At 40.6% G+C, this 16,739-nt stretch overlaps 1 pseudogene; it reads left to right on the top strand.

Annotated features, from left to right (window-relative positions):
- Nucleotides 1–9,982: 9,982 nt before the first annotated feature.
- Nucleotides 9,983–10,074, top strand: LOC131814206 (U6 spliceosomal RNA; annotated as a pseudogene).
- The last annotated feature ends 6,665 nt before the right edge of the window (nt 10,075–16,739 follow it).

Raw genomic sequence — 16,739 nt, 5'->3', positions numbered from 1 at the left:
ACCCTAATTAGTTAAGAAAACTTTTTTTTAACATTTTCATTGCTATTTATTATTATTATTATTATTGCTAATATCTCTATTATAAATAATTCACAAGGGCATCTTTCTGACAAAAGACAAAGAGCTGGCTACTAGTAGAAAAAGTACATTTGACTCTGTCAGTGAAAGTGGTAAAGGGATTTGAGAAAATAAGGCAAAGTACTGGAATTATGTGTTAAAACTTTAAATATTATAGACACATTTCCTTAATTTCTAATAGTGTTGTTGCTTATAATTAAATAAGATGTTTTCCATGAACCACGCATTACAGCAAATATATTGTTTATACAGATTAAATTTTCATCAAAAGGGACGCCTGTGTGGCTCAGTTGGTTAAGCAGCGGCCTTTGGCTCAGGTCATGATCCCAGCGTCCTGGGATCGAGTCCCGCATCGGGCTCCTTGCTTGGCTGGGAGCCTGCTTCTCCCTCTGCCTCTGCCTGCCATTCTGTCTGCCTGTGCTTGCTCTCTCGCCCACTCTCTCTGATAAATAAATAAAATCTTAAAATAAATAAATAAATTTTCATCAAAAAATTGTAAGTGTATTTTATTGTAGGATCATGATCAGCATTTTGCAGATGAGAAAAGTGAAATTTAGAAAAGTATGTCTCTTCAAATCCCTCATACAATATCTGGCCTAGATAGAAGGATATACTATCACAATTGAGGAAGATAATTGAGATTACTTAAAATGATAAACTTTACTGTATAGGGTTTTTTAAAAGTTTGCCACAGATTCAGATTCTTTTAAAATATAGATCTATTTTGTGCAAAGAGAATGCACTGAGAAGTAAAAAGAAAGTGATATATCAGTGCTACCAACTAAAGGCTATAATATCATCACCTTATTTATGAACAATGAAACAGTGTGCAATATTTAAATAAATTTAAATAAATTCCTATTTATTTTATATATTTATAAATTTAAATAAATTCCTATTTATTTATTATTAAAGAAATTCCTCTAACAAACTACGTTTTGAAGGTTGCTAGCAGGAAAGTGATGTACTACATGGAAGTAATCAGAAAATATGATCTAAAATTCTGCTTTCAAGGGCGCCTGGGTGGCTCAGTGGGTTAAAATTCTGCTTTCAAGAAGCTATAACAGTAAGTACTGAGCATTAGCTATTATATGCTATGGATGAATAACTGAAATCTACATTTGAAACTAATGGTACACTATATGCTAACTAATTGAATTTTAAAAGGTTAATAAAAAAAACCACTATTTTATAAAACAATATTCCCAACAGGCTCTTTTGCTTTAAAATACTCACTTTGTAATGAGAGTCATTACTATTGTCTAGCCAATTCTTACATCACTGTTTATCTCTTCCCTGCTTTATCCCTTCCCAGTATCAATAAAGGCTCACTTGGGTTACCTAGAAGCCATGAGAAAGCTTGTAATAGATCTGGCTGGTTTTCACCAGCAATTTGACCACCATGTGCACAGGGAAGTCTATTGATAAATGCTTTATTGAAATAAATTGCAAATATATGGATGATTTTGAATTCTCTTTCTTGAGGTCTTGTTTCATGATAATAAATTTAGGGTGGCTTATTGGAATGGATGTTATTAACATATTTTCATAGCTCTAAGTACATGGAATTGTAAAATAGATTAATGAATGTGGCATTACTGACAACTGTCCTCATTTTGAAATCAAATTACAGTGTACTAAGATGAGGAAGCAAAGCAGATTTGGGATTATGAGTGAAATAATTTTACAAAGTCTTAGGGGTATGATCAGACTATTGGGTAATTCAGTAGAAAAATGTCAACTGATTGAGATTCTGTGTTCCCTGATTTCAGAGAGAAGTTAAGATAAAGTAACACGAGGAGACTAGGAAGCCAAACATAAGTGATAATTTTGTGCCAGGGTGTGTATACATCTGTTTATCTTCTTGTTTTACCACTAAGGTTGCTCCTAGAGGAGAGTTTAAATATGTGTTGGAGCTAATCTCTGTGGATTACACAAGAAACCACATCCTACAGCTCTCCCTGAAACACCCCTTAGGATTTCAATGTAATTTGGTTTTTGCATTTTTAGAAATAACAAAATACTTTGCAAACTCATCTACTTTATTACCACCACAAGTGAGTCAGCTGACTCCACATTTTAACACAGTGACAGTCACAGCGGAATGGAGGAATGAGTAGAGTTATCAATATATGTGCTTTAAAGAAGTATGACAGGGTAGCAGCTATTTCCAGGAACCAAAACATGGGTCAGCAGCTGTGCAGGAAAAGTGATGGAATAAATGACTCATTTCAGAGGAGTTCTATAACATATTAGTTCTATAATGTATCTTCAGCACCCAATTACCCGCTTTGATCTAAAGATAAGGATTTACAGTTAAGGTCCCATTTATGATTTGACTGGTAGGGTCTGAATCATGTTTACTATTGTTTTGACTATTACTTGAAACCTATAGTAGTACTTGGGATATGTGTTGTGTATTCTGTGAACATGTGCTATTTTTAGATTAGATAATTCCTGTCTCGAACCCCTGTTAATTTGTTTATTTTTGTTTATTTGATAGTGGTTTCAGTAAATGGATATATCTGAAAAATTGCAAAGCCACTATTAAAATAAGTTATTATGATATATAGCATGGAATTGCACATTCCTCCTTTGAATCTGACAGAGCTTCACCATATCCTTAACAATTTGGGAAAAACATGCTATTATTTTTCTTTATAAAATTTCTCCTGTCAGGCTGTGATGGTGGTCATCAGCAGTAACTCCTCTGAAGGCTTTGTCAAAAGAGTTGAAAAAATTGGAAAGGTGTGAATGAAGCTGTTTGCTGAATATAAAGAAAAGAGCATTGAAGTAAAATTCACACTCTTACTTCTCCTTCTATGCTTTCAGATGTTTGACATTTGAAAATTTTGCTTCTAGAAGAGATGCCCTATATAATTCTTACTTTAAGGAGCAAGTTGCTTTTATAATTTTTTTTTATTATTCTACCATTCAAGTATTTCCATTTAAATAAAATTCAATACCATTTAAAAAAAAATCAAAAGTGCAGCCAGTATTCAATTCCTGGGCTAAATAATTTTAGAAGGCTTTGTGTTATTGAACCTATGGGGTTTTTCTGTAGCTTTAACTCTTTCTTTCTGTGATTTTTCCCATTAGTCACATAAGTGACTACAATATAACAGACATTGAGGATAAAGAAGGACTGAATAGAACAATCCTTGGCCTCATGAAGTTGAGAATCTAGCAAGGGAGTCAAACAATTCAATCATTCAGAGACAATTTATTGAGTGCCTGGCCAAAGATGAGCACAACAAAACCCCAGCCCAGAGGAATCATTTTAATGGGAGAGATAGATAATAGGTAAGCCAACTTTAAAAAGAAAAAATCGTACTGGTTTTTCTTTAATAGTGATGCATATTTGAACTAAATAAGCACATTTTTAAAAGAGCAGTGATTGAGAAGAGGTTTTGTAACTGAGTGGTCTGAAAGGGCCTCCCTGAAAAAGTCTGTTTTGAACAGATTTCTGAAAAATATCAGCTAGGAAGCTGCGTAAAAATCTCAGGGATGGGTGATTTTTCCAGTCAAAAAACTGTAAAGGCTCCAAAGTCACAATACAGCTGTAAGTTTCTCTAATAAAGTAACTTCTGGCAAAGAATGAGAAGAAATAACTAACCCAGGTTTGAAAGAAAAAGGACAGACTTTCTATGGAATTAATATTTAATTGAAGCTCTAAAGGACAAAAATGCAATAGAGCAAAATTCTGGTGATGCTGATATACCTAATGAAAGTTCATAAACAAGGTGTGGGTAGCAAAGAGTGTGTGGGAATGTTGGTAAGAACAGTGGGGAAGAGTCATCCCTGAACATGTTCTTAAATGAAGTAATTCTTGTGTTGTTTTAAAGGGTAAATTGGAGTTTGCCTAAGTGATTAGAGAAGGATGCCTCGGCTTATGGAAGTTCAAAGCCATAAAGATGTGATAAACTACTGCAGATATTTTCATGTATATTTGTTGTTGCTTCTAGTAATGGTGATCTAAAAACTCCTACTTAAGACAACTTAAAAATCCAGACAAAATAGCTTTTAAAGTTAAAAATATCAGAATGATTATAAAAATAAGTGAAGTATTACTGGGCCAAAATACGAAACACAATGAGAGTCTAGAGATATATGCCTGAAGCCATTTTAGCTATGAGAGCATTAGAAACTGCTAAAACACACTGAGCTGTGTTTTTAATAGACACTTGATACTAGAGAAACAAAATTCAAAATCCAGCAGCAATCAAATTTGAGGACTTTGGTACAACCCAAATTTAAGTTGAGATCCCCAAAGCACAAGGAGAAGCAGAAATACGTTGCCTTCTGTGTAAACTGAGAAAGTCAATCACTGAATTTGGAATATGATTGTCTTGTAGAGTCTCAGATATAAGAGAAAATCCTGCCTAGGAGGACCATACCATTATTATAGCTCTTAATTATCCCTACTCAATAAGAGTTTCAAATATAATGTCTTGAACATAGCAAAATGTAACAAAGCACACAAAGAAAAACCATTAACAAGATTTGATAGACAAAATGGGATTAAGTATGATGTTAAAATGATCAATAAAGATTGTAAAATGGCTTGATTACTCTGCTCAAAGAAATGAGAGGGGAAGCAAATTGAACAAAAAACTGAAACTAAAAATGATATTGAGAAAGATTTTTATAAATGAATTAAATGGATACCCTAGAACTTTAAAGATATGACAGCTAATTTAAGATACCACAGGGGTGCCTGGGTGGCTCACTTAATTAAACTTCCAATTCTTTTTCCTTTTTCTTTAACACCTTAATTTTATTTTATCTCTTTCATTTTGGCTCAGGTCATGATGTCAGGGTTGTGAAATAGAGCCCAGAGTTGGGCTCTGTGCTGAGTCTGGAGCCTGCTTAAGATTCTTTTCCCTTCTTTTTCTTTCCCTCCCTGCGCTCTCACTCGCTCACTCTCTCTTGCTTGCAAATAGATAGATAGATAGATAGATAGATAGATAGATAATAGACAAAGCAAAATAAAAGCAGATTATGAAAATAAATATAAAGATTTTGAAATAAAAACAAGTTCAAAATAAAATAGAGAAGACCTACACAGCTAAAAGTTCATTCAGAAAGTCTACTATTAAAGAATTCAGTATGACACAATGTTAAGATATCAAAAGATTTGAGCATGTACTTTACAGAAAGGGTAATCCAAATGGCCACTCATATATAAAAACTGTTTATCTTTATTATGAATCTGGAATTAAATTAAATTAAATTAAAAATAAATTAAAACCTAGAATGACATACTATTACACACTTACCATATTGGGCAACAGTGAAAATGTCTTGCAAGAATGTGAAGGAATGACAGTGCACATAATAAAAACATATGAGGTAAGTTGGACAATATTTAGAAAACTTAAAATTAAAAAAAAAATTTGGTCCATTCCTAGAAATATAACATTGAACTAAATGAATATTTTCACCAGGATATGCAAACAGATGATTATAGTTATTTCATTCATAATGGCAGATCAGTAGTGGTATATTTGCACAATGTTACATTAAATAAGAGAGAATATTAACAAACTGGGAGGAGGGGCTAGGTTGTTATCATAAACAGATCTTCTATGGTGCTAATTATGTTCTATTTCTCAAAATCTTTAAGTTAAAAAAGCTTTCAAATTTATATCTGGATAGATAGATAGATAGATAGATAGATGATAGATAGACAGATATCCCAGAAGCTGCAATGCTAGGCTAAGACCAGGCTTTAAAGGGCTTTTCTATGCTCTACTAAATACTTTAAACCATTCATTATATCATAGCTCAGTGTTCAAATCTCCATTTGTTTCCTCAGTTTCCTAATATTTATCTTAAGGTGACCTGATCCAGACTTTTGATCACCTTTGTCTAAATATTTCTATTTTAACAAAGTCCTTTTGAACACTCAGAGACTAAAACTTAGAAAAATACTCTGATTATTATCTCACTAGAGTGGAAAATATATAGTTACCCTTTAACTAATGATATCCATGTCTACATTAGCTCCATGACATTTTTTTTTTAATTTTTTATTTTTTATAAACATATATTTTTATCCCCAGGGGTACAGGTCTGTGAATCACCAGGTTTACACACTTCATAGCACTCACCAAATCACATACCCTCCCCAATGTCCATAATCCCACCCCCTTCTCCCAAACCCCCTCCCCCCGGCAACCCTCAGTTTGTTTTGTGAGATTAAGAGTCACTTATGGTTTGTCTCCCTCCCAATCCCATCTTGTTTCATCGGCAGATCGAAGAGAAGAAGAACAGCAATTCCATGACATTTTTAATTCTTGGGAGCTTTTGGTTAAATGAATTTTTTAAGGTTCCTTTAAATGAAGCTTTAAGCCATCACCACATGAATAAAATTAAAGAACTAAATGAAAACAAGCCAAGTATTTACAGAGTAATAGAATGTGCAGTGGAAGGATTACAATTCTGAAATCATAAAGCCTAAATTAGTGTGATGCATCTTTACCAGCCATGTAATCATAAACCAGTTATTTAAATGTGTTAGCCTCAGTTTTTTCACCCATGAAATGGTGATGATAATACTGATTATGCAGAGTTGTTGTGTGGATGTAATGAAGCATGGAGCATGAGAGTCTCATATTCCATGCTAAAATGATAGCTATTTTTATACTTATAATAATTCTAATAATAGTAATTAAATTGTTCAAAATGATAATATTCATTTATATTGAGGCATTGTATTGACTATTCATAGACACATTTACCAAAATAAATTTCATTTTACTTTACCCCCTCTGAGGATATATATTCCTTAATTAAATACGAATCTCATTATGAATAATAATTATCATAATAAGTATGCTGATTTTTCTTCTTTTTAGGGAAGTATCCTTTACTGTTGAACATAAAGAAACTTAAGCAAGTCTGTCTTATTCAAGATTTGCATGCTGCTTTCTTATGAAACTAGATTATAGAGTTGTATGAAATAAATTCATGCAGTTAAGACATTTATGTTTGGAAAAATGGGTGGTCAGTTTAGTATTTCAAAAGAAGATTTTAAATTTAAACCTTAAAACTGAGCTCTTTCAGCCTTATTTATAGACCATCCTTCATGCTTCCTAAGTACTCCTTCATTGTAAACTAATAGTTTTTGTCACAGTGTATATAACTAAAATGGATTTTATATTCTATTATTTCAGAGTTAGTTGCAGTTTCTACTTCCTTACTTCCTTTTTTGAAAAATAGATTAATTCTACAAAAAGTTTTTTCCAGCTTTATTGAAAAATAATCGACATATTAAAATTTGTAAATATAAGAAATGATTTCTTATAACATTGCAAACTTTTAACATTGTGTAAATTTTGTACAATTTGATAAATTGGCATACATCTGTATTGCAATATAATCTACATAAAAATGTTAATACATCTACTATCTCATATAGTTGCCACTGTTTTTTATGCATGTATGGTAAGGAATTTTAAGATCTACTCTCTTAGCAACTTTTATGTATATAGTACAGTAGAGATAAACTTCAGAGGTCTTGTGGGTTTTGTTCCAGACCGCCTCAATAAAGTGATTATCTCAATAAACTAAGTCAAATTATTATTATTATTATTTTTTTTTGGTTTCCCAGTGCAAATAAAAAATTATGTTTCCCAGTGCATATAAAAATAAACACTATACTGTACTGTTCAAAAGCATTATGTCTTTAAGGAAAAACAATGTATATACCTTAAGTAAACTAGTTCTGAGTTTTCAGTGGGTCATAATTACTGATCACAGATCACCATAACAAATACAATAATAATGGAAAAACTTGAAATATTGCAAGAATTACCAACATGTGACAGAGAGACACAAAATGAACAAATGTTGTTAGAAGAATGGTGGCAGCAGACCTATTTTATACGAGATTGCTATAAACTTTCAACTTGTAAGAATGTGATATATGCAAAGTTTAATAAAGGGAAGCACAATAAAAATGTATGTATATATTATTAACTATGATCATCATGCTGTACATTAGATCCCCAGAACTTTTTCATATTATAGTTGCAAGTTTGTACCCTTTGACCACCTTATTCCACCCCAGGTTCACCTCTTGTCAACTCACCTCTAAGTTTCCATTAGTTTGCTTTTTCTTCAGATTCTGTATGTAAGGGATATCATAATACATAAATTAAAAAATATATATAAAATCTTTGAAATATTTCACTTAGTATAATACCTTCAAGATCCATCCATGCTGTTGTAAATGGCAGTATTTCTTAATTTTTCATGGTTAAGTAGTATTCCATAGTATATATTTACCATACTTATTTTATTCATTCATCCATGAATGGATACTGAAGTTATTTCCATCTCTTGCTTAGAGTTAATAATTTTATAATGAACATAAGAGTGCAGATATGTCTTCGAATAGTGACTTCGTTTCCTTTAGATATATACCTAGAGGTGGGATTACTGAATCATATGGTAATTTTACTTTTAATAATATGAATAATCTCCATACTGTTTTCCATACAAATTTATATCCCTATCACAGTGCATAAGTTCCCCATTTTCCCCAATATTTACCAAAATTTGTTAGTTTTAATTTTTTGGTAGTATATATTCTAATAGGTAGTAATATCTTGTTGTGTTTTTCAGAGGTAAACAACAACAACAGCAACGTAATGACTTTGCCCTGAGTTTTTACGTTGAGCACTTTTTAATGCTCCTGTTGGTCATTTATATAACTTTTTTGAAAAAAAAGTCTATTGAGATCCTTTTGCTATTTTTTTAATTATATATTTTTTTCTATTTGTATCTGTTGGTTATTCACCTCTTCAGATATAAGATTTGTATGTATTTTCTTCCATTCTGTGGATTGTGTTTTCATTCCCTTTTTTTTTTTTGGCAATGCAGAAACTTTAGTTTGATGTAATACCATTTATTTATTTTTGCTTCTTTTGCTTGTGTTTTTGGCCTGGTATCCAAAAAACTATTGGCAAGACCAATGTCAAGGAGAATTTTTCCTATGTTTTCCTTTAGGAAATTTAGTTTCATGCATCACATTTAAGTCTTTAATCTATTTCAAGTTAAGATTTATGAGTGATATAAGGTTCCAGTTTCATGCTGGTTTATGTGACTATTCAGTTTTAAATATCATTTATTGAACAGACTATCTTTACCCATTATATATGTTGGCCCCTGTCAAATATTAGGTGACTGTATGAAAGCATTTATTTCTGGACTCTCAATTCTGTTCTACTTGTTTATTGGTCTATTTTTATGCCAGTATACTTTGTTGATTTGAGCATGAGGGCTTTGTAGTAGAGTTTCAAATCAAGAAGTGTAATTTCGCTTCTTCATTCTTTCTCAGAACTGCTTTAATTATTTGTTGTCTTTTATGGTCTCATATAAATTTTAGGATTCTTTACTTACTTCTGTAAAAAAAAATATTGGATTTTTAGAAAATTTATTTATTTATTTATTTGACAGAGAGAGATGACAAGCAGGCAGAGAGGCAGGCAGAGAGAGAAGAGGTAGCAGCTTCCTGCTGAGCTAAGAGCCTGATGCAGGGCTCGGTCCCAGGACCCTGGGATCATGACCTGAGCCAAAGGCAGTGGCTTAACCCACTGAGCCACCCAGGCACTCCTAACATTGGATTTTTGATAGGAATTGAATTTACAGATGGTTTTCGGTACTATGGACATTTTAACAATGTTAATTCTTACCATTCATAAATATGAGCTATCTTTCCATTTATGTCTCCTTCAATTTCTTTATCAATGTCATAGTTTATGGGGTACAGATCTTTCATCTTCTTAGTTAAATCTTTTCCTAAGAATTTTATTATTTTTGATGCTATTGTGAATTAGATTGTTCTCTTTATTTTTTCAGATAGTTCATCATTAGAGTGTTAAAATGCTCCTGTCTTGTGCTTACTTTGGCAGCACATATACTAAAATTGGAATGATGCAGAGAAGATTAGTGTGATCACTGAGCAAGGATGACATGAAACACTATTTTAAAAAAAAACGAAACAAAACAAAATTCTTGTGTTTTATATATTGATCTTGTATTTGGCAGCTTTATTCAATTTGTTTATTCAAAATTTTTTGTGAAGTGTTTAGGATTCTTTTACATGTAAGTTCATGTTATCCAAAAAAATAAAATTTTACTTCTTTCTTTTTTTTTTTTTTTTGGAGTCTTTTATTTCTTTGTGTTCCTTGTTTCTCTGGCTAGGACATCCAGTACTATGTCAAATGAGAGTAGTGAAAGTGGACACACTTGTCTTTTTTCTGATCTTTAAGGGGAAAACTTTCAAACTTTTTTGATTGAATATGAGATTAGCTCTGGGCTTGCAATATGTGTTTTTTCTTTAATGGATTTTTTAAATTATTTTTAAAATTTTTTTTATAAACATATAATGTGTTTTTATCCCTAGGGGTACAGGTCTATGAATCACCAGGTTTACACATTTCACAGCACTCACCATCACTCACCATAGCACCTGCCCTCCCCAATGTCCATACCCCTACTATCCTCTCCCAACACACCTCCCCCCAGCGACCCTCAGTCTGTTTTGTGAGATTCAGTCTTTTATGGTTTGTCTCCCTCCCAATCCCATCTTTTATTTTTCTTTTCGTACGCCCGAAACCGCCTATGTTGAATCTCCACTTCATCATATCAGGGAGATCATATGATAGTTGTCTTTCTCAGATTGATTTATTTCTCCAAGCATAATACCTTCTAGTTCCATCCATGTCATCACAAATAGCAGGATTTCATTTGTTTTGATGGCTGCACAGTATCCCATTGTACATATATACCACATCTTATTTATTGATTAATCTGTTGAAGGACATTTAGGTTCTTTGCATAGTTTAACTATTGTGGACATTGCTGCTATAAACATTTGGGTGCATGTGCCCCTTCAGAATGCCACGTTTGTATCTTTAGGGTATATATCCAGTACTACAATCACTGGGTCATAGGGTAGTTCTATTTTCAGCTTTTTGAGGCACCTCCACGCTGTTTTCCAGAGTGGTTGCACCAGCTTGCATTCCCACATACAGTGTAGGAGGGTTGCCCATTCTCCACATCCTCGCCAGCATCTGTCATTGACTGACTTGTTCATTTTAGCCATTCTGAAAGTTGTGAGGTGGTATCTCATTCTGGTTTTGATTTGTATTTCCCTGATGCCGAGTGATGTGGAGCATTTATTTCATGTGTCTGTTGGCCATTTGGATGTATTCTTTGCAGAAATATCTGTTCATGTCCTCTGCCCATTTTCTCATTCGATTATTTGTTCTTAGGGTGTTGAGTTTGATAAGCTCTTTATAGATTTTGGATAGATACTGGCCCTTCATCTGGTATGTCATTTGCAAATATCTTCTCCCGGATAACTTCTGAGTGTCATCTTTTGGCTTTGTTAACTGTTTCCTTTGCTGTGCAAAAGGACAGCATTCTTTGGGAAATCAGAGTCGGGACTGAGGGATGCTCCTGTTGCCTGAGCTGGTCTCCTCAGCACGGTGTAATAAACCCGCATGGAGCGAAATCCTCTATGCCTGGGCATCCCCTCTGCCTGAGAGAGAAGCGCGCTTGTGCCTGTGGAATTAGCCTTAAGTAATGGGACAAGTTTTTCACTGCGGGCCCCAGGAGCATGTCCGTGGAAGGGGCAGCACGCTGCCCGTTGGGAAGAGCAGGAGCCGTTGGCCTTCTGGTCTGGAAACTTGCGAAGCAGGAGAGCGGCCCTGACAGGCACAGCGGCCGGTGGTAATACAAGTGTCACCGGCACCCAGTGCAGATAGACGGAAGCCTGGCTGCTAAGGAGACAGGAGGGGATGAGTATGGCAGGGCGCGTGCTCCACTCTTAGGAAGGAGTCAGGGTAGCAAGCATGCCTGTCCTAAGCCTGTGGGAAAAGGAGACAGCAGCTCTTTGGCCAACTCTCCCTGGGGCAGACATGCTCTAGCAACCAGGGGCCAACGCAGAACTCGCAGAAACAGCTCCCTGAAATAACGGGGAGTCAGATGCCGACTTCCTCCAGGATGTGGAAGCTTGGAGAAGGCACGGGGTTTAAGGGGCAGGAGTGGGGACAGTCCCCCAAAGCTCCCTATTCAGTGCACGGGCCGTGTGCAGGGATCCTGTCACCTCTCCTTTCCTCTGGGGAAGTCACTGGCCTAGTCCGCGAGTCCGCCTGAGCGCCAGAGTAAAAGGCCAAGCGATGCCTACACTGGGAGATGGTAGTGTGCCTAGAGTGCCATACTAGGCTACGCACGCTACTGCAGGGTTGTGGCTGCGTCTGCTTAGATCGGCCTGGCAGGGTGAACCAAGGACGCGAACATGGAGCCCGGGAAAGCAAGGCCCAAGAGGCACCAGCTCTCCCGCAGCTCTTCTTCCCTGATGCGACTGAAGCCTTGCTGAGGAAGCAGCAGCGAAGTGCTGTTCGCTCCAAGCCAAAGCTTCTGCTAAAGCACAGCATTCGCTGAGAAATGTTCTGCGGGCTGCTGCAGTTTGCATGAGCCTAGTCTCGCGGTGGGAGAAACCCGCATACAGCGAAAGCCTCTTTGCCTGGGCATCTCCCCTGGGAAAGCACAGCGTTCCTTGGGAAATCAGAGTTGGGTTTGGGGATGCTGCTGCTGCTTGCCTGAGCTAGTCACCGCAGCTCAGTGGAAGATACCTGCATGGAGCGAAATACCCTTTGCCCTAGCATCCGCTCTGCCTGAGAGAGAAGCCAAGTGTGGGGAACCCGCAGCACGCCGCCCCCGGAGAAGAGAAGGAGACGATGGCCTTGGGGTCGGGAAACGCTCGCGCCGCAGGATAGCCTGCCGTGGCACGAAGAGCAGGCCGGTGGCAAGAAAAGTGTCACCCGCTTCCTGTGCGGAGAGAGGGTAGCCTGTCTGCTAAGGAGACATGAGGGGACTACTAGGGCAGAGGCGCGTTTTCCACTCTGAGCAAGGAGTCTGGGCAGAAGGCAGGCCTGTCCTGTGCCTCTGGTCCCAAGGGGACAGCATCTCCTTAGCCACCTGTCCCAAGGGCAGATAGACGGAAGCCTGGCTGCTAAGGAGACAGGAGGGGATGAGTATGGCAGGGCGCGTGCTCCACTCTTAGGAAGGAGTCTGGGTAGCAAGCATGCCTGTCCTCAGTCTGTGGGAAAAGGAGACAGCAGCTCTTTCGCCACCTGTCCCTGGGGCAGACATGCTCTAGCAACCAGGGGCCTACGCAGAACTCGCAGAAACAGCTCCCTGAAATAACGGGGAGTCAGATGCCGACTTCCTCCAGTATGTGGAAGCTTGGAGAAGGCACGGGTTAAGGGGCAGGAGTGGGGACAGTCCGCCAAAGCTCCCTATTAAGTGCATGGGCGGTGTGGCGGGATCATGTCACCTCTCCTATCCTGTGAGGAAAGCACTGGCCTAGTCCGAGAATCCGCCTGAGCACCAGAGTAAAAGGTCAAGCGATGCCTACACTGGGAGATGGTAGTGTGCATAGAGTGCCATCCTAGGCTACGCACGCTACTTCAGCGTTGTGGCTGCGTCTGCTTAGTACGATTTGGCAGCGTGAACAAAGGCTTGAACATGGAGCCCGGGAAAGCAAGGCCCAAGAGGCACCACCTTTCCCGCAGCTCTTCTACCCTGACGTGACAGAGAGAATGACCAAAACCTTGCTGAGGAAGCAGCAGTGAAGTGCGGTTCGTGCCAAACTGAAAACCTCTGCGAAAGCATAGCAGTCGCTGGGAAATCAGAGTCGGTTCTGTGGGCTGCTGTTGCTCTTTGCCTTCGCCTAGTATAGTATTGGTATTAGGATGGTAGAAACCCTTAGAGAGCGAAATCCTCTTTGCTCGGGCATCCACCCTGGGAAAAGACAGCATTCTTTGGGAAATCCGAGTTGGGTCTGAGGGAATCTCCTGTTGCCTGAGCTGGTCTCCTCTGCACGGTGTAATAAACCCGCATGGAGCGAAATCATCTATGCCTGGACATCCCCGCTGCCTGAGAGAGAAGCGCGCTTGCGCCTGTGGAAAGAGTCTAAAGGAAAGGGACACGTATTTCACTGCGCTCGCTAGGAGCATGTCTGAGGAAGGTGCAGCACGCTGCCCAGAGAGAAGAGCAGGAGACCCTGGCCTTCTGGTCTGGAAACAGTTGCGAAGCAGGAGAGCCAACCCTGGCAGGCACAGCGGCCGGTGGCAATACAAGTGTCACCGGCTCGCTGTGCAGAGAGACGGAAGCTTGGCTGCTAAGGAGACAGGAGGGGATGAGGTGTGCCGGGCGCGTGCTCCTCTCTTTGAAGGAGTCTGGGCAGAAAGCATGCCTGTCCTGAGCCTCTTGGCCCAAGGAGACAGCAGCTCCTTGGCCACCTGTCCCTGGGGCAGACATGCTCTAGCCACCAGGCGCCTACCCTATACTCGCAGAAACAGCTCCTGAAATAACGGGGAGTCAGATGCCGACTTCCTCCAGGATGTGGAAGCTTGGAGGACGCACGGGGTTTAAGGGGCAGGAGTGGGGACAGTCCCCCAAAGCTCCGTATTCAGTGCACGGGCCGTGTGCAGGGATCCTGTCACCTCTCCTTTCCTCTGGGGAAAGCACTGGCCTAGTCCGCGAGTCCGCCTGAGCGCCAGAGTTAAAGGCCAAGCGATGCCTACACTGGGAGATGGTACTGTGTCTAGAGTGCCATCCGAGGCTACGCACGCTACTGCAGGGTTGTGGCTGTATCTGCTTAGTTCGGCCTGGCAGGGTGAACGCAGGACTCGAACATGGAGCCCGGGAAAGCAAGGCCCAAGAGGCACCAGCTCTCCCGCAGCTCCTCTACCCTGATGCGACTGAAGCCTTGCTGAGGAGGCAGCAGCGAAGTGCTGTTCGCTCCAAGCCAAAGCCTCTGCGAACGTACATCATTCGCTGAGAAATGTTCTGCGGAATGCTGCAGCATGCATGAGCCAAGTCTCGCGGACGGAGAAACCCGGATACAGCGAAAGCCTCTTTGCCTGGGCATCTCCCCTTGGAAAGCACAGCGTTCCTTGGGAAATCAGAGTTGGGTTTGGGGATGCTGCTGCTGCTTGCCTGAGCTAGTCACCGCAGCTCAGTGGAAGATACCCGCATGGAGCGAAATACCCTTTGCCCTAGAATCCCCTCGGCTTGAGAGAGAAGCCCAGTGTGGGGAACCCGCAGCAAGCCGCCCCCGGAGAAGAGAAGGAGACGTTGGCCTTGGGGTCGGGAAACGCTCGCGCCGCAGGATAGCCTGCTGTGGCACCAAGAGCAGGCCGGTGGCAAGACAAGTGTCACCCGCTTCCTGTGCGGAGAGAGGGTAGCCTGGCTGCTAAGGTGACATGAGGGGACTACAAGGGCAGAGGCGCTTGCTCCACTCTGAGGAAGGAGTCTGGGCAGAAGGCAGGCCTGTCCTGTGCCTCTGGTCCAAAGGGGACAGTATCTCCTTGGCCACCTATCCCACGGGCAGACTTGGGCTTGCCACCAGGTGCCATACCCGGAACTCGCAGAAACAACCCCATGGAGAAACGGGCAGTCAGATGCCGTCTATCACCAAGATGTGGCAGCCATGTGGGTGGCAGGGGGTGTGCCGGGGAAGGAATGGAGACCGTCCCCCACAGTTCCCCATCCCTGTGAACGGGCCGTGTAGAGGGATCTTGTCGCCTCCTCTCTCCTGTGGTGAAGGCACTGGCCTAGACCACGAGCTTGCCTGAGCACCGGAGCAAAAGGCAAAGCCTTAACTACCCCAGGAGATGGCAATAGGCATAGAGTGCCATGCTAAGACACACACGCTCCTGCAGGGTGGTGACAGTGTCTGCTGAATTCGGCATAGCAAGGTGAACGCCGGGGGTGAACTTGGAGCCCGGGAAAGCAAGTCCCAAGAGACACCTGCTCTCCCCCGGCTCTTCTTCCCTGCCGCGACAGAGTGAACACCCAAAGCCTTTCTGAGGAAGCATCAGCGAAGTGCGGTTCGTGCCAAGCTGAATACCTCTGCGAAAGCATAGCAGTCGCTTGGAAATCAGAGTCTGTTCTCTGGGCTGTTTTTGTTGCTTGCCTTACCCTACTATGCGCAGTACTATCGGAGAATCCCGCATAGAGCGAAAGCTTCTTTGCCCTGGCATCGCCTCTGGGAAAGCACAGCATTCTTTGGGAAATCAGAGTCGGGTCTGAGGGATTCTCTGTTTCCTGAGCTGGTCTCATCAGCACGGTGTAATAAACCCGCATGGAGCGAAATCCTCTATGCCTGGGCATCCCCTCTGCCTGAGAGAGAAGCGCGCTTGTGCCTGTGGAAATAGCCTTAAGGAATGGGACAGGTTTTTTACTGTGGTCCCCAGGAGCATGTCCGTGGAAGGTGCAGCATGCTGCCCAGTGAGAAGAGCAGGAGCCCCTGGCCTTCTCGTCCGGAAACAGTGGTGAAGCAGGAGAGCCGGCCCTGGAAGGCACAGCGGCCGCTAGCAATACAAGTGTCACCGGCTCCCTGTGCAGAGCGATGGAAGCCTGGCTGCTAAGGAGACAGGAGGGGATGAGGTGTGCCGGGCGCGTGCTCCTCTCTTAGGAAGGAGTCTGGGCAGAAAGCATACCTGTCTTGAGCCTCAGGGCCCAAGGAGACAGCAGCTCTTTGGCCAACTGTCCCTGGGGCGGACATGCTCTAGCAACCAGGGGGCTACGCAGAACTGGCAGCAACAGTTCCTGAAATAACGGGGAGTCAGATGCCA

The sequence above is a fragment of the Mustela lutreola genome, chromosome 13 (genome assembly GCF_030435805.1).
Source record: "Mustela lutreola isolate mMusLut2 chromosome 13, mMusLut2.pri, whole genome shotgun sequence".
NCBI lineage: Eukaryota > Metazoa > Chordata > Mammalia > Carnivora > Mustelidae > Mustela > Mustela lutreola.
The sequence above is the reverse complement of the archived record's forward strand: the minus strand, read 5'-3'. Positions and strand labels throughout refer to the sequence as shown.